Below are 8,189 nucleotides of genomic sequence, written 5' to 3'. Positions count from 1 at the left end.
CCTGTCTCAACAATACATACACCTTTAGTTCCTAGAACCAACAAAGTTGAAGAGAAGATCTAGAGTCATTCTTCTGATCACACAGTGACCTCACTCATCAGTAAACATAGCCCAATCAAAGTCTTAAACTAGGTTTATTTATTCATTCCACAGATTTTGAGCATCTACTACAGACCAGGCAATATTCCAGATAATAGAGCTATAAACCATCAATTTCTTCCATGGAGAATGGAGCTGATGTGGAGAAAATTGAAGCAGTGGCCCCTCTAACTACTATATACAAGTTATTCTTTCAATGATAAAGAAAACACAACTCACCTATAAATAAAACAGACTTATCATTAAAGAGTATGCAGTCTAATTGGAAAAAAAAATAAAAATACCAAATAAACATAAGGGTGAAACTATGCAGGTAGTTACTTTGATTCAATGAACCCGCTTTTAGATTCTTTCTTAAAACAATAATCGAAAATATGGAGATAGGTGACAGCACGATGGCAGCATAAGATGTCCCTTATTTTTGTTCCCCCTTTAACATCTAAAATTCAGTATCTCTTCATGAACAAAAGTGCCTCTGTGAAAGCTGTGGGATTCAGCACTGTACACTAAGGGAACCAGGAGGAGTCTCTCCTGCCATGAATTGGATACTAGATAGACAGACCCTAGTATGAGCTGTGGAACCAGCAGGAGCCTGTGCATTGGCCCTAATCCCTCACAGCTGTGGTCTGGGAGCACCTGGAAAACGCCTGCCTGGCAGACACCCACAGACAAGAGAGCCTCTGTTGGAGTCCAGGTTTTTAGAAACTTAGAGTAAAAAAAAAAACTTCCCCTCCCCCTAAAATGGCACAGCTAAGAAAAAGAGGAAGCCGGAAAATCCATCAATGGGGGAAAAGGGAGAGCTGGGAGTAAGCACTTGGCTTTCCCACCTGTGCAGGATGCTATGAGAGAAACTCATTTCTCCTGAAGCACCCAGAGTATTAAAGCGAGCCCTCCATGATGATGGGGAGGAAGAAGATACAGAAAGAGACAGATAAGGATATCAGATGGCATTAAAGGGTTATGGTTCCTGGTGACATGTTCTAGACTCCAATAGGAAAGCTGCCTAATCGCTGCTGGGAAAATATCACCCACAGATCTCCCCAACTGACCCACAGGTAACCTGAACACCCAAGTGCCAAACCCACACCTCCTCTACCCTATAGCCAGTTTCTTATGTGAGCTCCTAAGGGTGATGGTGAAAGCAAACTCAGATAAACAAAGAGTACACACAGAAAACGCGGTAAGTTCTGATGGCAAGAAAGAAACCACAACCTTGAGCTATAGCAACCACCTTTGGGAAAACAAAGGAGGTTACTAAAGCAGACCTGGTGCATTTAAGACTGAGAAAAGACATACAAGCTTAATAATTCTGCCACAGAGTGAGCAAGAAGAGAAGAACGGGTATAGTTATACAAAGGCAGAGAAAGCCCCAGAATATAACTAGGACAAACTAAAAGTATCTCTAAACTGAAGTCAGCTAGTAAAGACTGGAGGAGGTGGGTGCTACTTCCAATGTGAAAAAAGCAATATAAAACTTCAAAGAACATGAAGCGTCAAGGAAACATGCCACCAACAAAATATCGTAATTATCCTTCAATAATCAAACCTAAAGAAACAGACATCTGTGATTTATACAATAAAGAATTCAAAATAGCTGTTTTGTGAAAATGCAACGAGCTACAAGAAAACACAGAAAGACACTTCAACAAAATCAAGAAAATAATACACAAACAAAATGAGAAATTTAACAAAGAGATAGAAATTATAAAAAGAGCCAAACTGAAATTCTGAAGCTTAAGAATTCAGTGAATGAAATGAAGAATGCAATAGAGGACATAATATCAGAATAGATCAGACAGAATATAGAATCAATGAGTTAGAGAATAAGAATTTTCAAATAACCCAGTTAAAGGAGAACAAACAGAAAAGAACCCAAAAAAGTAAAGACCGCCTACGTGGTCAATGAAACATCATCAAAAGAACCAATAGCAGAATTATTGGAGTTCCAGAAGGAGAAAAGAAAAAAGCGGGGCAGAAAGCTTATTTAAAGAAATAACAGCTGAGAACTTTCCAAACCTGGGGAGAGACTTGGACATCCAAGTTCATGAAGCTAATAGATAACCCATTATTTCAATGCAAAATGATCTTCTCCAAGACATTATAATGAAACTGTCAAATTCAAAGACAAAGAGAGAATCCTAATAAGAGCAGGAGAAAAAAAAGATTGTAACCTACAAAGAAACTGCCATCAGGCTATCAGCGGACTTCTCAGAAGAAATCTTACAGATCATGAGAGAATGAAATGATATAATTAAAGTGTTGAAGGAAAAAGATTATTAGCCAAAAATAGTCTATTCGGCAAAGTTATCCTTCAGAAATGAAGGAAAAATAAAGACTCCAGGACAAACAAAAGCCGTGGGACTTTACCGTCACTAGAAATGCCTTACAAGAAATGCTTAAAGGAGTTCTTCAAACTGAAATGAAAAAAAAAAACAAAGAAACACTAATTAATAACATGAAAACATATAAAAATATACAACACACTGGTAAAGGTAAATATATAGTCAGATTCAGAAAATTCTAATTCTTATATAATAGTATATTAACCACCTAACTATATTTGAAGGTTAAAGTATTAAAAATAACTATTGCCATTTCTTTAAAAATACACACTATAAATAGAGATAAATTGTGACATTAAAAACTTAAATTAGGGGAGTAAAAGGGTAGAGTTTTTATATGAGATCAAAGTTATATTGCTATCAGTATAAAATGAAGTGTTGTATCTGCAAGATGCATTATATAAGCCCCGTGGTAACTACAAAACAAAAATCTATACTGTATTCACAAATAATAAAGAGAAAGGAATTAGAGGATGCCACCACAGAAAACACTATTCAAAAAGGTAAGCAGCAAGCAAGGGCAAAAAGGACAATGGAACTTCAAAACAGCTAGAAAACAATAGGATGGCATATGCACAGAAAAAGAAACAATCACCAAAATGAAAAGGCAGCCTGCAGAATGGGGAAATATTTGCAAACCATGTATCAGATAAAGGGTTAATATCCTATATAAAAAGAATTCATTTAATTCAATAACAACAAAAATGCCAATTAAAAACTGGGCAGAGGGTCTATGGCCATGCCACCCTAAACAAGCCCAATCCCATCTGATCTCGGAAGCTAAGCAGGGTCGGGCCTGGTTAGTACCTGGATGGGAGACCACCTAGGAAGACCAGGTGCTGTAGGCGTCAAAAATAAATAAAAAATAAAGGACTGTAAGTTGACAAGATCCTTGCAATCTGTGGGGTCAACCAAGGGTTGCCTTGTTTAAAAAAAAAAAAAAAGTGGACAGAGGAATTGAATAGATATTTTTCCAAAGACACACAAATGGCCAAAAGGTACATGAGAAAGTTCTCAGCATCAGGAATCATCAGTGAAATGCAAATCAAAACCACAATGAGATATCACCTCACACCTCTTAGAATGGTTATCATCAGAAAGATAAGTGTTAGCAAGTATGTGGAGAAAAGAGAATAGTTTTGCACTGTTGGTGGGAATATAAATTGGTGTAGTCACTATGGAAAACAAGATGTAGATTTTTCTCATAAAATTAAGAATAGAACTACCATGTGATCCAGCAATGCCACTTCTGGGTTTATATGCAAAGGAAATGAAAACAGAATGCCAGAAAGATATGTGCATACTCATATTTATGGCAGCATTATTCACAATAGCCAAGATATGGAAACAACCTAAGTGTCCTTCAACAGATGAATGGATAAAAAAGATGTGAGATATATGTATCAACAATATAGATGGACCTCAAGGGCATTATGCTAAGTGAGAGAAGTCACACAGAGAAAAACATATACTGTTTAATATCACTTGAATTTGAAATGTAAATAAGCTGAATTCATAAAAACAAAGTAGAAAAGCGGTTACAAAAGGCTAGGGGGTGAGGAAATTGGAGAGATGTTTGTCAAAGGGTACAAATTTGCAGTTAGAAAACAAATAAGTTCTGGAGATCTACTCCACAACATTGTGATTACAACTAACAACACTACATTATATACTTCGAAATTGCTAAGGGACTATATCTTAAATATTATCATCAAAAAAATGATAATTATGTAACCTAATGACTAGTGCCACATTGGTAATTATTGGTAATACATAAATGTATCAAGTCAATATGTTGTATACCTTAAATTATACACTGTTATATGTCATTTATATCAATTTTTAAATATGGAAAATTGATAGAAATTACTTATTATAGCCTTATTGTAATGTTTTACATTTCAGTGTATATCCTTTGTCTATACATATGTTTGTTTGTATGTATGTATGCGTATGTGTATATATAATATAAAAGTAATATTGTGCTATGTATGCTATGTATTCTATAAATAAATATATATAATTCCACAACCTGATTTTTTTCATTTAATAGTCTAGTAAAAAAGATTTTCTCATATTATCAGATATCGTCAAGCATATTTTTAACGGCTTTATATTATAAAATGTGGATGAGTCCTAATTTATGTAAGCTATCACCCAATGTTTTATGTTAGGTCATTTTTTCCCTATGTTATAAATACCACAAAAATATCCATAATCTAGTACAGTGAAACTATTCTGTATGATACTATAATGGTGAACACACATCCTTATACATTTGTCAAAATCTATAATATGAACAACTCCAAGCATGAATCCTCTTGTAAACTATGGACTTTGAGTGATAATGATGTGCCAATGTCATAGATCTTTTTAAAATGTATTACTTTGGTGTGAGATATGGATGATGGGGGTGATGTTGTACATGGAAATCAAGCAGTATATGAAAATTCTCTGTACTTTCACTCAATTTTGCTGTGAACTTAAAACTGCTCTAAAAAAATAAAGTCATAATACACACACATACAATATAATCATTATATATCCATGATTGCATATAAATCTTTATGTGCATTTCTGAAAATTTCCTTACTATGTATTTCTAGATATGAAAATTCTGGGTAAATGATCATGTTCACATTAAGATCAATTGCCCTTTTAAAAAGTTTTACCAAATGATGCTATCACCAACATTGTAGAGAAGTATCTTTTTCCTCTCACTCTTTCTCATACTGGGAATTTTAGTTTCAACCTCTGATTCAAGGAATAACTTCCTGTGGTACAGTAGAAAGAATGATGTACTAGTCAGATCCTTGGGTTTAGATCTCAGGTATTGCTTAACTTTTTTGTTACTCGTGCTTTTGGATTATAGTGCCTAATATAATGCCCTCCATATTGCCAAATCCAGTCAATCTTTTTTAGCTTTAACTTGCTGGTCCTCTTTGTTACATTCCACACCATTTACATTGACACTGTTGATTCCCTTGACTTCAGTAGCACTACTTGCTCCTCCTCCTCTTCATATAGCTCTGCCCATCTTTTATTGTGACATACATCGTGCTGCCCATCCCTTTCACAGGGTTCTACCTTGGGGCTCTACTTTATTCCACTATTCTTTTTTCTGCACAAACTTATCTTGAACGCTCTTATCCATCATCGTTGTTTCATCAATGTCTCTATGAGGTTTCCTATATTGCCAAGTTTACCTGAGCTTCACATTCCTAAAATTCAACGTTTGTAGAATATACTCAACTGAATGACTCATAAATGTCAAAATCACATTTAAAAAACAAAGTCCATTATGTTCCTTGACTAACCCTGCTTTTCTTCCTATAATCTTAATTTTAGGAAATGATAGCATCATCTATCAAAATACTCAGAAACTTTGGAATCATTCCAGATTTTTCTATTAACCCACACAAGTTTTACTACTTTTATCAAAATTAAAAAGTAATTTTATAGAGTGTTTACTCTTTTCCAAGCACTGTTCTAACATTCTTTAAAAAGTTAACTTATTTAGTCTTTACAACAGAAAATATTATTATCCCTTTTTCACAGATGAGTAAATTGAGTACATGGATATTAAGGAATTTGCCAGATCATGCAGAGCCAGAATTCAAACTCAGGCAGTCTAGCTCCAGAACCCATGATCCTGTTATTGCAATATGCTCCCTCTTCAGTTCAAACATTAGGCTAGTTACATCCAATGCTCTGTGAACTGATCACTACTAACATGTCCAATACAATCTCTCAATACTCCCTGGCCTGCACCCTTTGCTTTGTGAATAACGAACACTTGCAGTTAATAGCAGCTGCAGAGGCTATGCCTTTTTATTTTTGCACATGCTGTTTCTGCTGCTTAGAAGACCGTTCTCATCCTTCCCATCTCTGTGCCCCACTAACATTTAACAATTCATTAAGTTTTTGCTCAGATGGTCTCTTAAGCAAAAGCATTTCTTAAACATTTATGTTGAGATACAGGTTTTTATTTCATATCCTCATAGTCCCCACATACCTCTCTCTTTTTACCTACTATATTATATTGATATCATTTATGACTGATAGACTGTAAGATTTTAAAGAACAAAGAGCAGAGTTTTTAAAATTTTATGTTTAATTTGTGTCTTCAATTTCCAAGCATCTATTTAAATGTATAAAAAAGTTGTATAGAGAGAGGTCTTGAACTTTGGCTCTAGAGTCTTACAGATAAGGATTAAAATTTCATCTTCATCACTGACCTATTATATGACCTTGAGCATTACAGAGTGTATGACATACTCTCTGTATGTAATGCCATTCCCTGAAAAGTGTTGTTGCATATTTCTTATGACCACTATGTGGCTGACCAAAAGACAGGCAGAACTTGAGTAAACTTAACCCTATTCAACAGAGTAGCCGACGACATTTATATAGCTCTAAGAAACCACTTCTTGGACTTCTGAAAAGACAAATAGCTCACAGTGCAACACAGTCAATCTAAGCCATTAACATGAGAATCAATGAGAAAAAAAATCTTCAAAATGCCAGTGAGTATTAGACAGATATTGAATATCCCATAATAAATCTGCTTTCTCTGTGGTACTAATTAAGGGTCTTTTGGTTGTAGTCAAAAGACAACAGATACTGACTCTGGCTAGATTAAGTATAAGACAGAATTTAATGGAAGAGTACTGCTATTTCTCAAGGTGTTTCAGAAGGAACTGAACAAAAAAGTTCCAGGAAAGGAGGAAATTAAGGTAGTTCTAGGAATCTCAGCGCAGGACTTTAAGGACATTTTTATTGCTAGAAAACTACCACTCAAGTGACTCAGCTCGAATAAATCACAATCAGTAAGTCTTACTGTTTTCATATTTCAATTTTTTAAAAGAGAATATGTAACCTGGTTTGTCTCTATGGCCCTCGCCAAAGATTTCTGAAATAAACATTTTTATACTAAAGCTGTGTCTCCAGTTCTTACAGAAAAAGAGTGAGTGGCATAAATGTGTTACTATCTACACAGACTTTTAAGAAGCACATGAGCCTTCTCCATGTGCTTTCTCCATGTGTTTTTCCCTTTCTGGTAGCTGGTTCTGGGAAATGACAGAACCATTGGAAGGAGCTGCAGTTTCTGAAATATCTCATGGAAGAAAGCCTGTCACCAGGCAGGAACTAGTACATGAGTAAGAAATGAGCTTTTATTTGTATTAAGCCACTAAAATTTTGGAGTCCATTTATCACAGCAGATAGCATTAATACAAAGTTTGATTGCAGAAGAGGTTGTAAAAGCCAGAATGAAATATTGTTTTGGATGACAATTGCTGGATTTAGCAAGATTATAAGGAATAGATGTGCTCAGACAAAATTAGCTGATTTGAGAGGCAAGGGAACAAAAAATTTATAAAATCTGACTGCTTCCAGACTTCATAAAGGCAGGAGATGAAATCTGTGGGGGGAAAAAATGACTGCTAATATTTTTCAGTTAAAGTTTAGCCTTATGAAAAGAAATGATTAGGGATGTTGCCTTGTAAGTAAAAACTATTACTCCAGATGGTTTCAAGATAACCACCATTACCACTAGAAAAAGACATAAGGACTAAGAATCAAAGAAATAATGCGTATTGGAGAACTATACCGAGGAAATTATATGTGGCAGGGGGTGGCAGGTAAATCTTGACAATGGAACTGATTGGAAACAAATAAAGATGTTTGATCAAAGAAACCATAAGCATATCCTCAAAAAGCCTTTGACTGTTAAGACGTTCAAACATA

At 35.0% G+C, this 8,189-nt stretch overlaps 1 pseudogene; it reads left to right on the top strand.

The window, feature by feature from the left end:
- The first annotated feature begins 3,170 nt into the window (after positions 1–3,170).
- Positions 3,171–3,289, top strand: LOC112481430 (annotated as a pseudogene).
- Positions 3,290–8,189: the final 4,900 nt, after the last annotated feature.

Source organism: Pteropus alecto, unplaced genomic scaffold, assembly GCF_000325575.1.
Source record: "Pteropus alecto unplaced genomic scaffold, ASM32557v1 scaffold72, whole genome shotgun sequence".
Taxonomy (NCBI): Eukaryota; Metazoa; Chordata; class Mammalia; order Chiroptera; family Pteropodidae; genus Pteropus; species Pteropus alecto.
This window is presented reverse-complemented; position numbering and strand designations above follow the sequence as displayed.